The 25,379-nt window shown below is 37.1% G+C and overlaps 1 long non-coding RNA gene across 1 annotated transcript in view; it reads right to left on the reverse strand.

The window, feature by feature from the left end:
* LOC129532357 (uncharacterized) overlaps positions 1-24,382 on the reverse strand; it is a 44,333-nt gene extending 19,951 nt beyond the window's left edge. The window contains exons 1-3 of the long non-coding RNA XR_008678058.1: positions 24,308-24,382; positions 23,550-23,586; positions 15,452-15,581 (exon numbers count right to left, since the gene is read on the reverse strand). This is a non-coding gene — a long non-coding RNA (uncharacterized lncRNA). The remainder of the gene's footprint in view (positions 1-15,451; positions 15,582-23,549; positions 23,587-24,307) is intronic.
* Between the last annotated feature and the right edge of the window lie 997 nt (positions 24,383-25,379).

Genomic DNA, 25,379 nt, shown 5'->3' on the forward strand with positions numbered 1-25,379 from the left:
AGGATTATGTAACAGGGACAAGTAGTATTTATACTATACAAGGTCAGATTAACATAGAAAAATCAGTTCATGCAATATACCTCGTTAAAACCCACAGAATGGGGAAAAATATTCATAATCTATACATGCAACAAAGGACTAATATTCATCCAGTGGGCCTAGTGTTCTAGTCATTTCTTTGCCTGTCCTCAGATAAAAAGTTTCTTATAGCTCGCTTGCAGATTTTGCCTTTCTCATGCTTGTCTTGTGTAATTCCAACAACTATGAAATGCACTATCAGCAAATAGCATATAATTCCATATATGAATGGACCATGACTTGGGGGAATTGATTTTAAGTTTTGTCAACACAGAGTGGCTATCAAGGCACTGAGACTCATTCTGAGCCTTCTTTTGCCTGTTTTACACCAACAATGACCAAGCTGAGAATTATATCAAGAACTCAATCCCTTTTACAATAGCTGCAAAAAAATAAAATACCTAGGAATATACATAACTAAGAAAGTGAAAGACTCTACAAGGAGAACTACAAAACAATGCTGAAATAAATTATAGATGACATAAACAAATGGAAATATATCCTATGCTCATGGATTGGAAGAATCAATATCATGAAAATGACCATACTGCTTAAATTGATCTACAGATTCAATTCAATTCCTATCAAAATATCAATGACATTTTTCATAGAATTAGAAAAAAATTCTAAAATTCATATGGAACCAAAAGGGAGTCAGAATAGCCAAGGCAATCCTAAACACAAAGAACAAATCTGAAGGCATCCCATCATCTGACTTCAAATTATATGACAAGGCTATAGTAACCAAAACTGCATGGTAGGGGTATAAAAGCAGATACATAGACCAATGAAACAGAATAGAGAACCTAGAAGTAAAGCCAAACACTTCCAGCCAACTGACCTTTGACAAAGCATACAAAAACATAAACTGGGGAAAGGACACCCTATTCAATAAATGGTACTGGGAAAACTGGATAGCCACATGCAGAAGAATAAATCTCAATCCCTGTCTCTCACCATATACAAAAATCAGCTCAGGATAGATGAAAAACTTAAATCTAAAACCTGGACCATAAAAACCCTAGAATAAATCCCAGGAAAAACCCTTCTAGACATTGGCAAAGACTTCGTGATCAAGAAACTCAAAGCAAATGCAACAAAAACAAAAATAAATAAATAAATAGAACTAATTAAAACACTTATGCATAGCAAAAAAATAAATAACAATAATAATCAGAAAACCCACAGAATGGGGAAAAATATTCATAGACTATGCATGTGACAAAGGGCTAATATTCAGAATCTGTAAATAACTCAAGCAAATCAGCACGATAAAAACAATCCCATCAAAAAGTGGGCAAATGATACGAATAGGCATTTCTCAAAAGAAGATATACAAATGGCCAAAAAACATAGGAAAAATGCTCAACATCGCTAACCATCAGGGAAATGCAAATTAAAACCACAATAAGGTACTTCATACAATTCATTAATGTATCCAAAAACTACTTCTACCCCTACAGCTATCAAAATAATCAAACAAATTAATAAACGAGGGATGATGGTTTGGATCATAAAGCGCATGTTTATCTGTGGGACTGGCAAAGGGAAAAAAATAACATGAAGTTAATAATAGACAAGTTACAATTAGCAAGTGCAATCTTATACCCAAATGCAAAAATGAGGGTTAGAGTAACTATGCATATATTTTCCTTGCTTTATTATGATGATATTTGTACATATTGATGAATCTTTCCATCTCTCTTTCCCTAATATTTAATATAAGGTGTATTGGTACATGTGACTCTTATAATCAACCTTTAATAATATCAGCCTCATCCACTTTAAGTAGCAAAATGTCAAAAGGGGATTGTAATTTTACTGGAAGATCAATGAGCATTATTTCAAGATAAAAACAGTGACTTATAGGTTTTGGGATCTCCCCTTCTTTGGAAAACAATGAATGTATCTTATACAAGGGACAGTTACATTAGGTAGGTGGAAACATGTTGTTTCTGTTTCAGTTTGTCAGTTTAAATGTGATTGAAGGGTGTGTGTGTCAACACAGAGCGGCTATCAAGGCACTGAGACTCATTCTGAGCCTTCTTTTTCCTGTTTGTTTATTTGTTTATCATAAGGGCAACTACTGACCTGTGAAATGGAATAAAGTCACGCCCTGAAGATGAAGACAAAGTCATCGCATCTGATTTTGTTTTCTGTCTACCTAGCTGGATAAAGTCCTACCTGCTCATGTCCTTTCCAAAGATGTGAATAAATGCAGTGCATCTAAGCCTTCTCCAGGACTTGAAGTCCAGCCTTCCAGCCAGTAGCTATTTTCTCCGCTTCAACACTTGCCAGCATTTGGAACCACACATGCCTTGGCCAACCCAAGGGAGAGTCGGGGCTGCGGCTATTCGGGGTGAAAGCCCTCAGGTTTGTAGGTTAAATGGGACTTGTTACAAAAGGGTTTTCAGATAGCTTTATCCATTTAGGGAATTAAGTTCAGTGTGTTCTTAGCTACCAGTGACTTGGTCCCTGATTCCTTATCTGCCTGTCTTTGGGGAGCACAGATTCGGTTAAATAGCTGAAAAAAAAAGAAGGCAGGTACAGTTAACAAGTAGCTGGCATACAGCAGGCAGCTGTGGTACAAAAATACAGTAAGATACAGGCCAGTATTCTGTTTTCTCTCTTCATTTTCACCCTGTAATCCTCCTCATCAGATCCCATGGATGGGAGCTTTTTATCACTTCAAGGAGTGCAAAATCGGAAATGAAAGGAAAAATTAATGATTTTAAAAGAAGCTAATAAAATAAAAATTAATAGTCCAGAAAAGATTGAGGGGAGGTGGAATCCAGCAGAACCAATTTTTTCTTTGTTCTTCAAATACATAAAAGTCCTCTGAGATGGGATTAGAAGAAAATTTAAGTTAACAGTTTGATGCTGGCACATATATGCATATTGGGGTAGAGGATGGGGGCTGTGCCATCCTCTTCCTCAGGTCTAACATAAAGAATAGTAAAATAATGTGTGGATCTGAGAGTAAAGCAGGCAAGTGCCCTGCTACTGTCTTGTTTGCCTTGAAAGAGCAAATCTCAAGGAGTGTTTCCTTTTCCTCAGTGGTAGAATAAGGCCATGCTGCATAGGGTCTTAGGCGTGGGTCCAAGTTAGCCTCAGAGAGTCCACCTGGCCCACCCCCACCTGGCCAGTTAAACAGCATAACACTTTCCTTGTGAGGCTATTTGGATACGGCATTGATTACTGAAAGATGGAAAGGGTTCCATGATGTGGCCGATCGGGTGGCATGGATGGTGAGCTGGCAGCCAGGTGGTGGGTGCTGCCTCCTTGTGGATTGCTGAGAGAGGAAATTCAAGACTGAGAAGTGGGCGGGACTCCCCACTCATTTCCCACCACTGAATCCAGTTGAGAATCAGCTTCGGGAAGAAATCCCTATAACTGAGTTTCAAACTTAAATGATGAGAAAATACTTTGAATAGTCTACTTACAAGTGACTAGATTAGATGGAAATTCAAAACAGAAACCAAGTCCCTATATAGGGAAACAAAATTAAATATCTGCACACCTAATATATCAGCAAATATATGGTGTAGTTATAATTGCATTCTGTTTCAATTATTCTAATGAGCCTCCTTTTATTTTAGTGAGAGAAGGGAGAAAGTGCTATTTTTATTTTTAGCAAATGCAAACGTTATCTTGGCACTGGTGGGATTGAAGGGGGGTTGGCATTAAGTCTCTTGAATAGAGTTTCTCAAAATACTAGCAGAGCATGCAATTCTAATAAGTAATACAACTATTTTAAAAGAGGTTTTGTAATTGGGCTTTAATAATTGCTTCATATATTTTAAAACATATATTACTATTCAACAGAGATTTTTTTACTTCACAATTGACTGACTTCTTCAATTTGCCTAATGATAAGCTCATAAAAAATGCTAACATTAATCATGTGGCTACTATATATTACATATATATTAGTTAACTTTAAGACAAGAAAGTTGCTTTTTGTAAAATTATATATATACATCATATATATTATTATTATCCTTACTATTCCCATTATCGATATTCTCCTGATCTTCCTTCCCAGCTCAGGCGATTTGAAAGTACAAATTATTTCTTTGAAAATAACTTTTTATGAGAAAACATATGGAGAATTTAATAAAATAAAACAAAACTAGCACTTTCCTAAGGGATTTGTAGAGCAGAAGCTTCACTTCAAATGCTGTTTTCACAAATGGCTGAAAAGTAGTTGGTTTTCTTCAGCTTCTATTTTATCTTAAACAAAGTAAGACAAAAACGTTTTATCATATTATTTTCACTTGTCTTCTCACTGTAAGAACATTTTATTAGAGTTTCTTCCTCTGACGAATATGTGATTTTAGAATGGCTATGGAAGCTCAGAATCCCTCATTATTATTTGTCTGTAAACTGTTACCTGAAAAGACTTTCTTGAAGTGAACATCACACAGCAACTGCCTGGAGAGAGGAAAGTTTGCCCAGAAAGCAACTTGCGGTTTTTAGAAACCACGTCTGCACCTACAATGTAAATTCAACCTGCCATTCCCAAACTACAGTCCCTTAAGACCGTAATTTACTTTACAAGGAAAAATGTTTTACTTTAACTCACATTAAAGCCTCCTTCTATGACAGAAAGATAATTATAATAATGAACAACATCTCGTCTCTGCCCTTCAGTCATTTCAGTAGAACATGTAAGCATATGCCCTACACTAGCTCTTGATCAGTCTGCCTACAGATGAGGTTCTTTTCCATTTTTCAATCACTCAGAGACATAAATTGCACATAATACTTGGTACAGATAAGCTGTATTAGATCCATTTTTAACCTCAAAGGAAGGTTACTTATAAAATGGTGGCTCATGAGGGAGAATAAATGATCTTTATTAAAATGAAGGAAATTGCATACTTCTAAATCTTAAATAATTCCAACATTGCAGAAAGCAATATAATCCCTTGGCAAACCTTGATAGATTATTTATGCTTTGGAATAGAGTCGTCCAGGTGTATGACCATCCTTGATTAATAATGAGTGTATATTCTGGATGACCATAGCGCAGTATTGTGTTACAAAGCCAGCACCAATTGTTTGGAATAGAAGCAGCAAATGTGGCTACTACTCTGTAATCAAAATAGATCAGCAAATAATGGCTTATCAGAGGGAAGTGTACAATATAATCGTGATTCTATATATTGGCCTTATATAATGAAACAGAAAAAAAAACCAGTCTAGATTCTGCTGATTGGTTTGAAGATAATCTTATTGTCATCCTCTTAAAGAGATGATCACGTTAGGTGGGTTTAAAAGGGGCAAATGGACACAAGAAAATGAGGAAGTTAACTCAACAAAATCGGGGTAATCATGCGTTGATATTTCAAACCTGTTCAGACCGCATTCCTCTCCTTTTTGTTCTCTTCAAGAATGCTGCCCAGGCTCTGTGACACCCTGTATCTTTTTATCAATGGTTATTGCAGAGGGCATATTAAACTGACCTCAAAGTTTGGGTTTGAATTCATCTTGTGTTCTGTTCACCATAGACACTTCATATGTAATAGACAACATCATCTATAATATCTTGTATTCTCTGAAGGTTTTTTGTGGCTGAGGTATGTTCAGATAATCACAGCTGGAATTCTCTGTATTTACTCTGACATTCCCTGTATTTACCCTGCATGATCTCTATAACCTTGGTGTATCCCTATCTATGAATGTAGGTCACGTGCAGAGGAGTGCAGGCACCTATCCTGGTGTTCCTCAGCAAGAACTCAGTTGCACCTTGATGTGAAAGAAAGCGTTCACATAAGCCAGGCCTGATGGCCTGTGCCTGTAGTTTGAGCTACTTGGGAGGCTGAGGGGAGAGGACTCCATGAGTCCAGGGGTTTGAGGCCAGCCTGGGCCTAGTGAAAAATTCTGTCTCTTAAAAGACAGAGAGAAATGGAGACAGAGAAAGAGGTCACTTGTGCATTGATAATGTTAAAGGACCACAAGTTCTGTAGAGAGACTTGAGAAAAAACACTACTGAACTTTAGGAAAATGTTGAATCTTTAGGTTCCCTCTTTCTATCTTCCCTCACAATGCCCCTGCAACTATTAAAAGTGGATTTTGTTATTGTGATGGAATAAAATGGAAGTAAAAGGAGATTGTGAAAGTTGTTTCTATATGAATGAGGCTAAGCAAATATTATCCATTAGAAAATGTATTCCTTAGAGCTAATCATGAGATATGACATGGCTTTATAATGTTTTGTATCCCAAACCTCTAAAGTTAGAATAGCTTCTGCTTTTACCAACTTAACCTTCCAATTAGGTGACATATCTGACTCGATTTGAGAAATCCTTATAAGGAAGTTGAAATAAAAAATTTATTGAGAAGTGAAAAATTCAACTTTCTCCTTGATTCCCCAAATAAGTTTTGGAGAAGCAACAGAAAGTAAGAAAAGAGCCCAGTGTAAGAGTCATTGAAGGCTTAGTCTCTCCCACAAGACTTCATTTTCTCTCTGTGTTGTCTTCGATTCACAAGGGTCTGGGGGAGGATCTATGCATTCCTCCATACCTTCCTGACTCATTGAATGTCTATATCCTCAGAATAAATGTATCTCAACCATTTGTTGCTCCCTATGCACTTCTCTTCACACACTGTTTCAGACAATAATAACACTTTATAAATGCTTTTTGATGATAATGCTTCATAAGTGGTATAGCGGATTAGGAGTAAAGAGACATGATTTCTAGTATCTTCCTCTTATTCATTTCTTTTGGAAATAGAATTTTCATGTATCAATTTTGTATAAGAGGTGGGAGGTAAAACTTTATTTTAATGCAATTGTGTGTGTGTGTGTGTGTGTGTGTGTGTGTGTATGTGCATGTTTAAAAAGTGCTTCACATTTTCAATGCCAAAATGTCCAAGCATTATCTACTTTAATGGTGTGATTTTAAGGTGACTGATGTTACATATTAAAACCAGATATTTTGCTTTTATCCAGATATTTGAATTTTTATCTTTTTTATTCTTTTAAAGTTTTATTTTTTATACATAGAAATAGCTCCTATAATCCCACAGATTTAAAATGTATCTTCTGTTGTAGAAAATTTGCAAAGTATAGAAAAAACTGGCCTTACAACCAATTTTCAAATAAAGTTGGACTTAATTTTTCCACTCTTAAAAGACAGCATGGTATCTATGGATAAGTGAGGTTTGCTTGCAGCTTCAGACCCATGGTCTGTCTAGCCATTTTCCATGAAAGTGCAGTCTTGCGAGGATCAAGAAAGGCTGCCTGACTACTAGAGACATTGCCATGACAGAGGCAGTAACCTCTCTATGCCTCCTCTGTTTCTTCCTCTGTACAATGAAGATAATGTTTACTTCCAAAATTTATTGTAAAGATGAGTTGAGCTAATATGGTAAGCAATCATGCTTGACATTATTAAACATTCATTAACATTTTAAATGTAGGTACCACACTCAACATTCCAGTTGTGTTCTGAACATTCTTCTTTTAGCAACCAATTTCAATACTTTCATCTGTGAATCCACATAAACCTTTTGGAATGGTATCTGTTTTCCCTCTGTACCACTGGTAAAGGAATGAGTGCCTCAGTTTTACGACTCTCCGTTGTTTATTTGTAGGACTTTCCAAAAACCCAGTATCTCCCCTTGTTCTTACTACTCTAGAATATGGTAAACTGCCTAGTTTGCCATTTGCTAAGTATCCATCCAGTGGGCCTAGTGTTCTAGTCATTTTTTTGCCTGTCCTCAGATAAAAAGTTTCTTATAGCTTGCTTGCAGATTTTCCCTTTCTCATGCTTGTCTTGTGTCATTCCAACAACTGTGAAATGCACTATCAGCAAATAGCATATAATTCCATATATGAATGGACCATGACTTGGGGGAATTGATTTTAAGTTTTGTCAAAAGGCAAGAAAATCTCCATTAGCAACTTTTGAAAAACATAGCAATTAAGACCCAGCTCTAACCTCAAGAGACTGGAATTTAATGGTACTCCATTTTCTTACAGAATACCCAGAAGTCTTTCAGAGCCATACAATAATTGTCTAGGAAGGTCAGTGCATTAAAAAGCATAATAAGTGAGTTTCTTTCCTCTCCTTCCTTTAATGTACAGCTAAGATGCTTTGTCAGTTGATTAAATCTCTAATGTCTGCTGCACTTAGTGCCACCCAGAGAGAACATTGTAAAAACTTTCCTGAAAATTTCCCAGGTTTGAGACTGGCTTTATTTCTAGGGTTTTCTCAAATGCACAGATTACAGTTTTAGATTTCTTTTCCTTTTTGAGCATAAATCAGTAGTGTTTTTGACTATACAAAAGACATCTGTGTCATATAGAGCAGTAACAAATCAAAGGATACGATGTCTGCAACCAGGTAATTGATAAGAAAATGGGTCCTTATGAACATTCTTCAGCATGCTGTACCACAGTTGAACTTTCCAATTTTTGTATCACATCATAGCCAAAGTATCTGTTAGCCACTTATTTTGTAATATGTTTATGTAGTTTATATCTATGTAATGTGTTTTGTAAAACATGGGAAAGCATTTCACTACATTTTAACTTGAGCACATTAGGGGGTAAGTACTATTGTGCAGAAATTCAAATGAGTTGAGATTCTTTTGACCATTCACTCTTTCTTATTTAAAAACACTATAAAACTTATTTTAAAGAAATCCTCAACAGATATAGCCTTCAAAGAACTTCCACCATTGCACCAGATGTAGCACATCTAATGAAAGTAAGACACAAAGTGAAAGATATAAGAGCCAGAAGAAAGAGCTACCCAAATCGCAGGGAAATTCAGAGTGGGGAGAAATTATAGAAAACTTCACTGATAAGGAAATGCTGGAAGACTCAGTGAGGAGAGATGGAACCATGACGTGGGTATGTGGAGTCAGGTGAAGGGCACTGAAAGCACCAGAGTAGTGTAAACAAAGGTAAAGATAACCTGTCATTTTTTTTGAGAAGAAAGCAGGCAGTAATGGTCACCACATTGTTGGGGTCTTGAATGTTAGAGGAAGGAGCTTGAACATAACTCTTGTCAGTGGAAAGCCATTGAAGACCTTTGATGAAAACATTGGTGGGAAAAGATTGATAATTAATCTAGTCATGTTGTTTAAAAATGATTGAATAAGCAATGGAGAAAAAGAGAACTTTAGGAGAAGTGAAGAAAGGAATGGCATCTTTGGTATTTTTTATGGAATATTTATGCTTGCTGCTTTTGTATTATCTCATTTACTATGTTACACTTAAAACATTCTCATTGCATGGGAAATTGAGGATCAGCACAGTTTTGTACAGGAGGATATTAAGGTTAAAAATTGAGAAGTAATTTGACAATGTATGAAGCTTTGTGCTATGTTAGAAACAGCAAATTTGAAAGTCTTACAAAAGTATGTTTGGATCCTTGCTTTGCCTAGCTAACTAGCTTGGTGAAATCGTGGAATTTCTAAGAACATTAGTGACTCTCCAACCTGAAAAAAAGCTACCTTGTGGGACTGATGTGAAGATTAAATAGAGAACACGAATTAAAGCCACTCATACAATTTAAGTTTAAATTGTATCAGTGGCTTTAATTCCTCAAATAATTACTTGCTCAAGATCACACAACTATGGTGAAGTGGAGTCAGAAGTCAGACCTGCATCTTTTGCTGTTAAACCAGGCTCCCTTTGTATTTAACCACTTGTATTTCACCACTCTGTCTGGTGAAGGCCTAGAGGATCAGAAATGAGGATGTGGAGCTTGGGAGGGGTAGTTGCAAAGAGGAAGAGAGGAAAGACACAATTGATATTAGAGAGATAGGATTACAAGGAATTGGCAACGACCCAATTAGTATTGGCAGCTGACCCAGTTGGTATTGGAATGTGCCTTTTGCATGGACTTTTGTAGAGACTATGTTCTAGAACACATAATGGACACATTGCTGATGCCAAAACCGTGCTGGCATAATGTGATCACTGTGCAGTCACATCGAATGTTCAATGATGAACACAGGCCAAGGGAGTTGTTAGGCTGTTTCTAGTTTAGTCCTCAGTATTGCTTTATGTAACTGGAAATTTATCTTGTTTGTGACAAAATACAACTTTGAAAAAGACATTTTCAGATAATAGGATGACTTTTTTGCTTCAGATTCTTCACTGCTAGAAATCTGCAGTGTCTACTCTGCTCCATATGAAAGTCAGATGAAGGAAAGTGAGTTTTCTCAAACAACATATATGACACCTGACTACGTTAAAACAGGAAATGAAAAACTGGTACTTAATATGAATAAAATAGAAAAATTGATAATACACTGGCTTGTGATATCAAGGACAGCCACCCTCTTTCACCCCGTTCCACCCACTTTTTAAAGCACAAAACTGCTCATATTGCAGGAAATGATCTTTGTACATCAAACCCATAAATTGTTCAATCACATTTTCTTTGCTTTTAGAGTCAAGTTGCAGCATATTGTATGTGGTAATTTGGTGTATTTGGGGAAATGTCAGCTTTCTCCACCTGTGTCCACTCCATTAAATAAGCAATGCTGCTCTCACTGCACCAAGGAAAATAATTTATCACATTTCCCAACTCCAAGGTGGCTAGTGAAGGCTTCAGCTGTACTCTGAAGGTTGACAGGGGCCAGTAGGTCTAGGAGAAGGGGCAGGAGGGGCTAAGATCCTTCTCACCTTCACATGGGTGCCTTCAAAGGGAGAGGACAGCCCAGCTGTTAAGAGAACTTGTTTGTGGGCCAAGCACAGTGGCTCATGCCTGTAATCCCAGCACTTTGGGAGGCTGAGGCGGCTGGATCACGAGGTCGGGAGATCAAGACTATCCTGGCTAACACCGTGAAACCCCGTCTCTACTAAACATACAAAAAATTAGCCAGGCGTGGTGGCGGGTGCCTGTACTCCCAGCTACTCGGGAGGCTGAGGCAGGAGAATGGCATGAACCCGGGAGGTGGAGCGTGCAGTGAGCCGAGATTGCGCCACTGCACTACAGCCTGGGCGACAGAGTGAGACTCCGTCTCAAAAAAAAAAAAAAAAAAAGGAGCTTGTTTGTCTACTGCATATTTATACTCTAGGTTTATTCAGAAATAAAGAGAGAGGGAGAGAGGAAGAAAGGAAAGGAAAAAAGAAAAGAAGGAAGGAGGAGGAAGGAAAGAGAGAAAAAAGGAAAGATAGAAGACAATCTGAATGAATGAGCACTCTGACTGCAAACTGGCATTCCACTGCAAATTTGACTAATGAAGTTGTCAATTTACTACTTAATTTAGTACCCTGAGACTGGTTTATCCATCTGTGAAATGGTATAGCTTTATTTAACATTACTCAAAGGATGTTTTGATCATGTTAACAATGACTGACATTTTACATAGCATCCTTTCTTGAGAAAAGCAAAGTGCCGATGACATATTCTTCATAGACTATAAATTATCCTAGGAATGTAGATATTATATCAACTTTTCTCATCATCAACCAAGCTCTTCTTTCATGAGAGGACCTCTATTTGATGGCATTTTAAAGTTAAATTTCCAGCCAGGCACGGTGGCTCATGCCTGTAATCCCAGCACTTTGGGAGGCCAAGGTGGGCGGATCATTTGAGGTCAGGAATTCAAGACCAGCCTGGCCAACATGGTGAAACCCCGTCTCTACTAAAAATAGAAAAATTAGCTGGGCATGGTGGTGCATGCCTGTAATCCCAGCTACTTGGAAGGCTGAGGCGAGAGAATCACTTGAATCCAGGAGGCAGAGGTTGCAGTGAGCTGAGATTGCACCACTGCACTCCAGCCCAGGCAGCAGAGCGAGATTCCATTTCAAAAATAATAAAATAAAATAAAATAAAAAGAAAGTTAAATCTCCAAATCAAAGAAAAAATTCCATGTGATTATTTCTATCTTAAAAACAGGACATAAATTGTTTTCAGATATGAGACAAGTGAAAATTCCACTTAGTCTTGAAAAATTGGCAGTCTTTACAAATGTACCTAGCATCCCTAGCTTTCCCAAGTGACCCGAAGAGAATACCACAAATCTAATACCTCCCTTCCATAGGAACAGTTTCTTTAAAAAATCAGTAAAAGCAGTACATTTAACTAACTCTACCTGCAATGCACTATTTTTAGTAGGCTCATTTCTTATCAGTAGGCTGTTTTGTTTTCAGATAGGACCAGAGATTTCCGAATATTTAATTTTCATGTTTTCTTTATAATAGACTTATAATTTCCCTTGCTTTGGTCTGACCAAATAACTCTGCAATGCAGAACTTATTTGCTTCTTAAGTATTGGCTAGTATACTTTAAATTACATGCTCTTGTAATAAATTATGAGACCATGCTGTGCGTGCGTGTTGCATCTGCATGTGTGCTTTTAAAATCAGGGTCCCTTCATGTTTTGTTTCTACATAATACCTCAATTAAATGGGATAAGTTGACTAAAACTATTGAAAATCAGAGAGATTTTTTAAACAAATAAGACATTGAAACTTGTAAGTGATTTACATTTATAGATTATCCAGTGCAAATGTGAACCTCTATGTAATTTTTCTGTTTTATAAGAAATAATTTCCACATTGGAAAGTCCCCTTTAAGAAAGAGTTTCAAAATAGAAAAATGTAGAAATTTAGGCACTTAGCAAAATAGAGAAGTGCGTCCTGAAATTCAAAGAAAGAATCAGAAACATTTTCTTAGATTTTTACACAGTACTGGTTACCATGGTCATATCAATTCAAGGTTATTTAATGGCAAGCAACATGAAAAATTGACACAATGCAATAAAAAGTTATAAACAATTCCAGAGATACTCTCGCACTCTTTAGTGAAGTCCTATTATAATCTGTTTGACTTTGTTTTAACCTTCTACAGAATAACTGTAAGCATGTGTCTACCTACATCTGAGGGTAGCTTTTGGGATGCTCTAAAGACAGCTGATCTTAATAAAAGACTATGAAAACTCCTAAACTCTGTGATTATAAAAATGCTCCTCAATTCTATTTAGATATGAATGAGGAAAAGGTAAAGGGCCAGTGCTATCATAATCATGGCACCATGGCAATAAGTTTTAATGTTAATTAATTTATTCATTTAATTAGTTCATCAATTTATTTATTTAATGTTGAGTACCTAGCAGGTAGTAAGTACCTTCTAAATACTAAATCTTTAAATATTAATATGGCACTTTGCATAATCTTCAGAGGCTGGTCTAGTGGAAGAAAAGAATGTATGAAAAGTAACATGCCAAAAGAAAGATGATAAATGCCAAAAGAAAGATCTATCTGTACAAGGAGCCATGCAAACACGAAGAATGAATGGAGTTTGGCATGGGAGGAAGAGAGAAGGGGAGGACATGGCGGGATTTCCAGAGGAGGTGTCATTTAATCTGGACCTTCCTTATTCTGTGTAATAAAAGAAAAATAAAGGGCACTTAGAGAGAGAAGCTAATCTGAACAAACTCATGGCATACCAATTTTTAGGTACAGCAAATATTTTGATATGACCGGAAGAGGTCAGATTAAGGAATATCAAGAAAAATAAGTTGGTTAGGGCTGGATTATAAGGTGATATATTTTGAGCTGCATTGAGGAATATGTTTTTGCTCATATGGGCAATCAGAAGCTATTAAATATTTAAAACAGAAAATAAACATTGGTGCATATGTATTTTAGAAAAGTAAACAGAGTATATGTGTGGATTGAAAGTGTGAGACCTGGAAGCAGGAAATCTAGTCCGGAGAGACAAGTTCAGGTGGGTAATAGTGAGATCCTAAGTTAGACACTGTTGTGTTAATAGAAAGAAGGGGAAGTTGTAGGAATTTCTTGGTGATCAACTGAACATGGCTGGGAAGAAGAGAGGCAGCCATAGACAACTGTAGTTTCTAATACCATAGGGATACAAAGGTTTTCGTAAGTAAAGTCTATCATGTTTGTCTAAGAAAGTTATATGGGTAATTGAAAGAAAAATTGACTAGTACAATTTTTGGTACGAAAGTAATTCAAGAAAAGCAGATGTTATTTATATTTTCATTTTAACTCATATTTTATTTGGCCAAAATCCCTTTTAAAAGAACTGAAACACAAAAGTTCATCCTTGTTTAAAGAGTTCCAACTTTCAGAGTAATGTAGAGGCTGAGTCTAGAATGGTGATGATGTTGTTGATACTGGAGACAGTCATTTTAATATTACTCTAGCAGCTCAGATAAAAGGCCAAATATACTGCCAAGTATCAGAGTTTTGAAAGAATAAGTCTCTAAGAGACTAAAATTGAAAATATAGCTGATAACATACTGTAAATTGAGAACTAGAAACCAGGAAGAATGAATCTGGTGAAACCCCATCATTACACTTTATAATGCACAAGATGGTGCATATTGGAGTGTTTGATGAATGCCGCAATATGAGTAAACTTAAAAAAAAAATTTAGGGACAAGGAAGGATCTGTTACCCAGGCTAGAGTGCAGTTGTGTGATCATAGCTCACTGCAGCCTCCAACTCGGGGGCACAAGCAATCCTCTAGCCTCAACCTCTTGAGTATCTGAGACTACAGGTGCATGCCACTGTGCCGAGTTAAATTTTTAAATTTTTTTAAAGATGGGGGTCTCGCTGTAGTGCCTAGGCTGATCTAGAACATCTGGTCTCAAGTGATCCTCCTATTTCAGTCTCCCAGAGCACTGAGATTACAGGTGTAATTGCCATGCCTGGCCTGAGAAAACTCTAATTCAGAATTAAAACTTTATTCAATATTCTTAAAAATCCATACTAAGTAGAAATCTTCTAAATGTTGTATCACTCCCCAAACTAATACCACTGGCCATGTTTCTATTTTCCTAACTCTTCAATTAGTGCCATCTTTCTGTAAGCTCCATCTTATCCCAGTTTCTATCATGAGCCCATCAAGGATGAGGTATTCTTACCATCTCAGCCTTTTTGTCTCCATTCTGGGGAGGGTTAGCACAACCACAGTATTTAAGCCAGCGACATGTGAGTCTGGGAGCCATCTCAGATTAGTCCCGTCAGCTGTGGACTAGATTCAGATTCTGAATCAAGTGCCTCGGCAATGATTACTTGTGTTGCTCCCAGAATTGCAACTCTTCCTGCACTTTAAGGCTTATTTTCAGAAGTGAGCTTCTCATCTGGGTCCCTGTGTTCTCATCATTCTCCCTTCTGGACTGCAGTGCTCCTTCCCAGAACATGGAGCTGTGTCCCTGAACTCTATTTTGGTGCCTGGAACTCTAATTCCCTGCGTGTAGACACCTGGGCAATGACCAGCAGCTGCTGCCCCAAGATTACTTGGGCTCTGCCCATCTGCTAGAACCCTTAACTCCTTACTGGGTGCCAATTGCTTTTTTGAATTGTTCTCAATATGTTGGCACTCTCACTTCTCCATGCCCTGCCACCCCAGGACTCCACATTGTTTACCTTCATGCCAGGTACAATCTTCATCCTTTGACTTGTTCCAGTTGATCAGGGATTTGCGCCAGTCCTGGTCCCGGTTCCCTTACCCTCTTTACTTTCCTTGGTTTGCTATGTGGAGACTTCATACTTTATCCTATAGCCAAAAAGAAAATGAGCAAGTACAAAAGAAAGGAGAGAGAGTGAGATCAAGAGCGAGAGCAAGAGAGAGAGAAAACAGAGAGAGAGTAGATGGCTTTTAATAAGTTTAAGCATATAATCTACTCTTCTTAATACCACCCCACAGGACTAGGCCTGCAGTGACAGATTGCCAGGACACCCTCCTCTGACAAAATTGACCTTTTTTCACAGTCCAAGATGCAGTGGAATTATGGGGCTGTGCGTGGAGCTTTTGTGAGCCTGGCTGCCACTCTTATCAAATGTGACAGGAAGGTCTGGTTCCTCATCCATGGCAAGGTGAGACATGTGGGCAGTAGTTGCTCCATAAAAATGTACTGGGAAGCTACCTTCTACTTATAATCCTGGTTTTGCTTCATGGGGAACAGGTCCTTTCCATTCTAATCTACTTAACACTTCTTTGAATGTTATTCAGGCCCAGTATGGAGAAACAGCAACATGGACGTTGGTGGTGAGAATAGATGAAGCCAACTTATCTCTCAAATAAGGAGACAAGGACTTGGTAGCTAAAAATTGACATACTTAGTTGGCAAAAAGATAGTACATATAGGCTTGATCGTCTCTTAAATATATAAAGATAAGTGGGAGTCCTTGGAGAACATTTTGCATTGTTCTGCCTTCTTCAATTAATAGATAAATGTATGTGACCAATCTGCTAACATAATGTTCTCCTGGGTTAATCCTTATCTAAATGTGACAAGTTGTAATTATCAACAAAGCTGAAGGTCCCATTCATTGTTTTTAAATTACTTTTTAACTATATAATAAAACATGAATATATTATCTGTGTAAGAATTAAAATATTATACATAAGGCTAAAGTGCTATCTGATCATCTCTATCCCATTACTTTTGAAACTGCACATTTATTTTTTGAGGTTAAGTATCTTTCCTCTTCACAATTATTGCTTAGTGTATCCATTTGGTATTTTACAAAAAGTGTTTCTTAAGGACCTCTGGAAAGTTAAATATCCTCCAAGATTTTAAGTTTGTTATAGGTAACTCAATTTTGTTTGTTTTGTGATCCCGATAACTTGCTTATATGCAGCTCTGTGGGGGAAATGTCAGAAAGACAGAGGAAGAGGAGGTGACAGCTCACAGCTGGATGTTGTGTTTGGATTTCTCTCCAGAAGCAAAGGAATTCGTGGAGGTAGTGCCTTTGCTAAGGAAAGTACACAGCGACATTCAGTTGACAAAAATCTCAAGTTGACTATTGTATTAGATTTCTAGGGCTGCCTTAACAAAATACCACAAACTGGGTGGCTTAAAATAACAGAAATATAATCTACTGTCTGGAGGCTAGAAGTCCAAAGTCAAGGTGTTGGCAGGACTGTTCTCCCTCTGAAACCTGGAGGCGAATCTTTTCTAGTCTCTTTCTAGCTTCCGGTGTTTGTTGGTATCTTTGGTGTTCCTTGGCTTGTTGCATTACTCCCATCCCCCATCTTCACCTGAGACTCTCCCTGTGTCTCTTCATATTGCTTTCTCTCTGGGCATGTTTGTGTTTGTGTCCAAATTTCCTCTTTTGACAAGGACATTAGTTATATTGAATTAGGGCCCATCCTAATGACCTCATCTTAGCTTGATCATACATGCAACGATCTAGTTTCAAATAAGGCCACATTCTGAAGTACTTGGGGTTAGGACTTCAACATATCTTTTGAGGGGTATACAATGCAACACGTAAAAACTAGAAAAACAAAACCAAGTAAATCAGTTGGCTATAAAAATAAAGTATTTTTATCTAATAAGAGAACCTGAGAGAAAGCGGCCTTTAATTAATAATAAAGCATTCTTGTCCAAAGAAGGGAAGCAATTCTGTTAAGTCTGCATGAAATTAATTAGGATTTTAACAGGATTCCGATCTCTTGAAAGTCGTATTAAGCATTAAGTGATTGATACCTCAAAAGATTTAATGTTATGGAAAATGGAAAACCATTAAACTACATTACACTATAAAATCATTGTGAAGAGTTCCTATTCCATTACTCAGGTACGAGTAACTTGTGAAGAGCTCAAATATGTCTTTGCTATAATGAATGTTCATTTGTTTTCTTCTGAAAAACTAAACTTAAGGGATGCTATTTTTATTTCAGAAGTTTATGGTAAATTATTAAGTATGTAATTTAGCCTGTGAATTGGTTTCTGAAAAATTTGTGTTTCAGCACAAACTAGACAACAAGATGAATGCACTGATATAAGCCTGACAGATGTGAATGATGGATTTTGTGCATTGTCAATAAGTCCATTCCATCTTCTAGAGATATGGCACAGTACTCAGGTGTAAATGGCTAACTCCCACATTACATTTGGGTGTTGAGTTTACTATGAAGAAATCCTAACTGGCACACCAGCATTTGTTCTGGGCCCCATCAATTTCACAAGCTGTTTTTTTGTTTGTTTGTTTGTTTTGTTTTTTTAGCAATGCTTTGTTCAGACTTCCTTTCCAAGGAGCCTGGTCACCTTGAACACACTAACTGATATTATATTGGCCTCTAGTTTACAAAAAACTGATTGCAAATATGTTCTTTGTCCACAACATGTGGGGTTTTCACACTGCCATACCACACGCCTAAATACAGAACCTAAGCCAGTTCTAACCTGCGTGTCCTGTGCGATATGTAGCTTTCATTATGTGAAGTCATCCTTACTGGCCAAATCTGGAATTGTGTCCCAACTTTCTTAAATTCTTGCTCTCTTATACCTCTTGTGTTTATTTTTGGTTACCTGGCCCATGTACTTAATCCTTCTTTTAAACCCTGAACACTCACCGTATATTGAATCAGAGCATTTAAGGGGTTAATTTGTCTTATACACCATTTCTGTGGGAAGATATCTGCTGCATTCCAAACAATTTATAGATAGACTTAAAATCACAGTCTGCGGCTATGTTTTAGATTTTTGAGACTTTGATCGGAAAGTCATTCAATGTGAACAAATGGATACATGATTATGTAAAGAAAGTATAATATGGCAACCAAAGAAACTTAAAGTTGATCTATCATACTCATTTTAATTGGATTTTGTTCTATAGTAATTGGAAATAAATAGCAAACATCTGATTAAAGTGACTCAAGGTCTTTTACTTTGAAAAAAGAATTTGTGGCCAGGTGTGGTGGCTCACGCCTGTAATCCCAGCACTTTGGGAGGCCGAGGTGGGCGGATCATCTGAGGTCAGGAGTTTGAGACCAGCCTGACCAAGTTGGAGAAACCCTGTCTCTACTAAAAATACAAAATTAGCCGGGCCTGGTGGCACATGCCTGAGGCTGAGGCCGGAGAATTGCTTGAACCTGGGAGGTGGAGGTTGCAGTGAGCCGAGATCATGCCATTGCACTCCAGCCTGGGCAACAAGAGCAAAACTACACCTCAAAAAAAAAAAAAAAAAGAAAGAAAGAAAGAAAAAGAAAAGAAAAAAGAATTTGTTCACCTAATCTTGCAGAAAAAAAGAGAACCAAACATAAGGGAGGCTATTCTGATGTGTCTCTGAAGATTCCTGAATGCCCTTTCCCTTTTTTTTCTTTGAGCTAGGATACTACCTAGGATACTTCACTTAAGTGGGGCCTTCCTGGAAAGAGAAAGAAGGGCAAAAATCGTGGCTTGCAGATGCCTTCTTCCAGCTAAGTGGAGAAGATAAATGGTGGGAGATTCTTTAGAACAGTTATTTTGATGTCCAAAGGCAAGATCTTGGATATTTAGCCTAAAGCAACCCACTGGCATACTTCCACTTTTCCTCCACAGAGAACCCCCACTTCCTGAAATATTAGCAACCGATTCCTTTTGTTTACCAATACCTTCAGGAATCATTCTCATAGTATATATTAATTTACTTATCTTTGTTTCTTGAGTTAAATATAATGCTCTGGAATTTTGGTGATAGGTGGGGTGCCAAGTCGGGAAATGATTAAGGATGAGTAAAAAATAGTTTTAGAACATCGACCGTTTTAGAAGCAGTCAGAATAGGCTGGGATCCTCAGTAGCAAAAGCTGAAGGCATCCCAGTGGGCCACATGAGGTAGTGGGTCCAAGAGAGGGAGCGAAACCCAGTTTAAGCATCTTGCTGTTCTATCTGGTCTGCACCTTCTCAAGTGAGAATTCAGTGCAATTGCCCTTTGAGGAGAAGCAGATGAAGGTGTGTCTAGTCTGAGAAAGGGAGTTTCCTGCGCATTCCTTCACAGCAGGACTAGAAGAGCCATTCTCATGCCCATGCCTTCCAGATCTATTTCTTGATTTTCAGTATCTCTTACTAGACTCCCCTGTGACTCTGACATTACTTTCTCATGAAGGAACAGAATAGGGGAGTATTTAGCAGGAAATGACTTCTGGGTGCTGAAATAGTGAATATAGGATTGTTCCTCTTCCAGAGCCCTACAAGCTGCTTATACCTTTTGTGGATGATGGTACAGATTGCCAAGTTTAGTCAACTACAGAGATAAACAGAGAAATAAGAAAGGAAGGGGGAGGGGGGTGTTGGCTAAAAAACTACCATTGAGTACTATGCTCACCACCCAGGTAATAGAATCATCTGTATCCCAAACCTCAGCATCAAGCAATATACCCATATAACAACCGTGCACATGTACTGGCTGAATCCAAATTTTTTTTTTAAATAAGATTTTTAAAAGAAAATAATATAATTTAAATAATTTTTCTTCAAAGGAAAGAAAAGTTAAACCTGCCTCATCAGAACTTTAGGTGTGCAAGTCAAAAATTTAAAAGATATTTTAAAGTCTACAAATCTAATTACGAGCCCCTGTCTCCCTGAGTTGGTGTAAAGTTCAATTTGGAGTTCTGTAGTCTCTGGATTCTCATGAAGGGCCAAAACGTTAAGAAGGCCCTATTGGGCATTGATATGCTCTCCACTGGTTTTATCACCAAGATAACTTCTGTATCAGCCTGCATTTTCTTTCCATGGCTTGTGTTCCAATGATCTCCATTATGCTTGGGGCATAAACATTGATAGTTCAATAAATAATTCTTCCATATTGTTAAAAATGTTTTTAGGTGTTAGGTCTTTGAGGAGTACTGCTCCTCAAATATTAAAGACAGTGTAGTATTTATAATATTATCTTAAGCTTTTCCTATGGATTACAATATAGATGATTGGAAAAGCAAATTCACTACATATGGTTTTTAGTTTCTCACTAAATTTACTGTCAGTCTTTTTGAATGGGTGTGGTCACAAATTTAGTTGCTCTTACGTTTGATTCTCTGAAATACTGGAGAATGTTTAACATTTCTTTATCCTCAAATCAATAAAGCCGAATAAGTGTGATATTATGTTGAAATAACCTGCTATGGGCACTGGAGAAAGGAAGCGATAGCTCTGATCCCAGAACTCAGTACAAACTGCACCAGACCACCCCCAACCCATGTGTCATAAGGGATAGTAATGACCCTTATAATTGAAGATCTTGCTGTTGGGCCTGTAACTGACCCCCCTGAAATTGTGTTTAAAATGCTGTATTTATTTGCATTTCTTTGAGGAATTCATCGATAGCTTTTCTTAATATCTCAAAACTCCCATAAGAGCCCTATATAATTGCAATATTTTTCCAAGGGTCCCCCATGCTTAGTGGATTATCATGCCTGATTATGTTACTCGGCACTCTTAAGTGTGAATTTATTCTCAGACAATGATCCTTATAAAACTGATGATTAAATTGGATGAAGCAGCATTATTTTCGCCAGCAGAATCTAGAGGTCTGAAAATGTGCTTGCAGTTCTTGCAGTTGCTGACATGAATTCTTTCGGATTCTGAGGTGATTTAGTGTTTTTGTCTAGAAAACAAGAATCACATATCGTTCATCTTTCTGAGCCATAAAAAAGAATTGTGATGCATAACGATATTAAAATTCTATGAAAGAAACATATGACTGCAAAGTGTTTCTGTTACCAAGGACTCAGAGTCACACCTCTGTTATTTTGCTTTTATGCCAAGGAGAACAAGGTCATTAAATGCAGCCCAGACCCACATATTGCATTCCCACTAGCTCAAGAGGATGCTGCCTGCAAAGAATGTAGGACAATTTAGTAAAACTGTTAACAGCTAGCTGAAAAAGAATTTTAAAATGCAGAGGGTAATTTGACAAAATTGAAATCTTTTATAATAGCACTGCAAAGATTAAAATAATTATAGCACAAGATAATTCTGTCACACTTTATCATTCTGTTCTTAACATCTGGAGATGTTATGAGGTAGATTTGGCATTCTACTATAATTTCTACCAGCATGTGCTATTATTTCTTTCCATCAACCCTGCAAGGCAAAGCTCACCCAAGTGCATTAAGTCATTCTCTGGCACATGATTTCTTTCAGTTATTTTAGAGCAGGAAATTTAATGGTACTCTAGCACTCTCCTGTGACCAGCTGAGCATAACACCTCCAGGCACTCTATGCACTCTTCTCATAAGTAAGTTTAATGACATTAATTTGGCAAAGCAATCTAAAATTCTTTACAATCTGTCTCTCCCCTCTTTACTCATGCTTGCATAGGTATATACACCCACATCTGACTGAGTTATAAAATGCTTTCTAGTTGAAAGCAAAATATTTTCCTTTCATATGACGCTGGAATGATAATTACTGCACTGTTGGTCATTAAACCAATAACTCTATAGGGAAATAGTGCGATGAATGAACAAATTCCTTCTAAGACTTTTAATCAAAATATCTTCAATGAATATGAGTATGTGTCATAGTACAGTTGTTACTGAATTGCACATGTACATTTAAGATATTTACTATAATGTGGCTGGTCTATTTTCAAATAGCAACAAAACCAAGATACAGAAAATGATGATTCATTATTCTGCCAAAGTCCTAGAGTGCTGAAATTTGCAGCCTTAGATTTAAAAAAGCAATATTCTCAGGCATTCTGTAAATACTCAGTGAGCTGAAAATGGGCCCAATTTCTTCCACACTTCCAATAGTCTGTTATCTTACTCAGATTTTATATCGCAAAAAAAAAGGTGGGGGTGACTCTGCTACTGTGGAAAGCAGCTTGGAGATTTCTCAAAGAACTTAAAATGATAACTACCATTTGACCCAGTAATCCTGTTACTGGGTGTATATCCAAAAGAAAACAAATTGTTCTAACAAAGAAACACATACACTCACATGTTCATCACAGCATTATTCACAATAACAAGGACATGGAATCAACCTAGGTGCCCATCAATGGTGGATGGGATAAAGAAAGGGTGGTATACATACACCATGGAATACTACACAGCCATAAAAAAGAATGAAATCATGTCCTTTGAAGCAACATGGAAAGAGCTGAAGGCCATTATCCTAAGTGAATTAACACAGAAACAGAAAACCACATACTACATGTTCTCACCTATAAATGGAGCCTAATATTGGGTACTCATGGACATAAAGAGAACAATAGAAACAGGAGCTACTAGAAAAGGGAAGGAGGAATGGGGATAGGGTTGAAAAACTCATTATTGGGTCACAGGATCATTTGTACCCCAAAACTCAGCATCACACAATTACCCAGCTAACAAACCTGCACATGTACCCTCTGAATCTGAAATAAAAATTGGAAGAAATATGGCTTTACAAAAGTACACCTAGATAGGAAGAATAAGTTCTAGCATTGAATAGCACTATGGGGTGACTGTAATTAACAAAAATTAATTGTGTATTTTCAACTAGCTAGAAGAATAGATTTTGAACACTCCCAACACAAGGAAATAATACATGCTTGAGGTGATGAATATACTAATTACCCTGATTTGAGATCGTTACATATTGTATACCTGTGTCAAAATAGCACACTGCACCTTGTAAATATATATAATTATGTGTCAATTGAAAATAATAAAAGCAAAAAAAAGTAAGCCAAAAGTGACTTTAGGTTAGTTAACATATCATCAACTTTTCTATGCTAACAAATCTAAAAATGTAAAATAAAAAATACATACATTTAGTCATCAAATTACTCTGTCTCTTGTTTCTTTTCTAGGTAGGAATAGGAATGCCAAAAAGAGAAAAAAATTGATTAGTTTTCTTTTTGTTATTTGGGTCCCTATAGAAATGAATAATTTAAATAATTATTGTGATACTGTGCTTATTAAATGATCCAGCTGACTCATTTCTTGATGAAATGAAAAGAAGAAGACAGAAGCTGCTTCTTTTCCATTTCATCCATACCTCTCATCTCAGCCTTTCATGATTTCATGCCAGAGACAACTGCTTTAGCTTTTAGGATATCACTCTTCACTTCTCCCCTCTCTAATTTCTCCATTACTACATTATTCCCATTGTGTCACTTAGCAACAAACACCTGCAATAATAATACCTGCCATGACCTAAAAGATGGAAATGTAACTGTTTTCGGCATTTTAAATGTACAGCTAATTTTTCAATACTGTCTACCATGGCCATCTTCCTTAAATCCATCAGAATTAAATGTCTGCCGAACTCCACATTCATTCCCGATTCGTGCAATATTACTCATAAACATCTCACCTAGAATGCTTTCTCTCTGCTTATCTCATCTTAGCTATTTCTTATCCTCCTTCCTCTGGCTAATCAGATTCTCTCTTCCTGACAAAACCTTTCCTCAAAGTTCAATCCAAAGTGATTTTCCCATAGTGAATTTCATTGGTCTGTTTTCCTCTTTAGGTAATCCATCATATTCTGTATTATGATATTTAAGAGAGTAGAGAATTTTATTCACCTGAATTTCAGAAGAGCTGTTCTTCTTACAATAAGTGATCAGAGCAGGGAAATGAAAGCACATCTATGTGGACTCTGTTGGTGGGGAAGGGTGAGAAACTGAGTGTGAGGAGCAGAGGACAAGAGGCAGAGGAGGAGGAAAGTGACATGGTTTGGCTGTGTCCCCACCCAAATCTCATCTTGAATTGTAGCTCCCATAATTCCCATGCATTGTGGGAAGGACCCAGTGGGTGATAATTGAATCACGGGGGCAGTTTTCCCCATACTGTTATGGTAGTGAATAAGTCTCACGAGTTCTGATGGTTTTTATAAGGGGAAATCCGTTTTGCTTGATTCTAATTCTCTTTTTGCCTGCTGCCATGGAAGACGTGCCTTTCACCTTTTGCCATGATTGTGAGGTCTCCCCAGCCACATGGAACTGTGAGTCCACTAAACCTCTTTTTCTTTATAAATTACCCAGTCTCCAGTATGTCTTTATCAGCAGCATAAAAACAGACTAATACACAGGGGATGAGGGAAACGTGGTGATGAGGGGACTTCATGGATAGAGAGGAGAGCTGCCATGAAGGTGAAGTGCTAGAGAGAATTAAACCATAAGAAGATATTTAGAATATTGTGTTGAGAAAAGCAGTATGTTATCTAATTTTCTATACTATTTCTAGAAGAAAGACTACTAGAAGGGTATTATTTTTCAAGGTTATCAAAATGAAATATGAGGTGTTTTGAATACACTGAGACTAGACACAAAAAGATGTAGGTTTATACATAAGACATAAGATGTATTGATAACCTTTAAATTTTTTATTTGAAGGAATATTTAAATATTTTTATGAGTTTATGATGTCATTCTTATTTACACTCTTGAGAGGAGAAAATGTATATATTTTGTTATCTTAGAATATGTAGTCTACAGAATAGGACTAATAATATAAGTTTTTCTTGAGTGCTTCTGTGGAGAGTCCAGAAAACTTTTTTGAATAAAAGGTTTCTCAATGTCAAAGTTACTTCAGAAATAGAGTTTTGTTAGGCAAATTTTAAAAATATACTTAGTGACTCAAGGAGATGTCAACCTA

This window comes from Gorilla gorilla, chromosome 2, assembly GCF_029281585.2.
Source record: "Gorilla gorilla gorilla isolate KB3781 chromosome 2, NHGRI_mGorGor1-v2.1_pri, whole genome shotgun sequence".
Classification (NCBI taxonomy): Eukaryota; Metazoa; Chordata; class Mammalia; order Primates; family Hominidae; genus Gorilla; species Gorilla gorilla.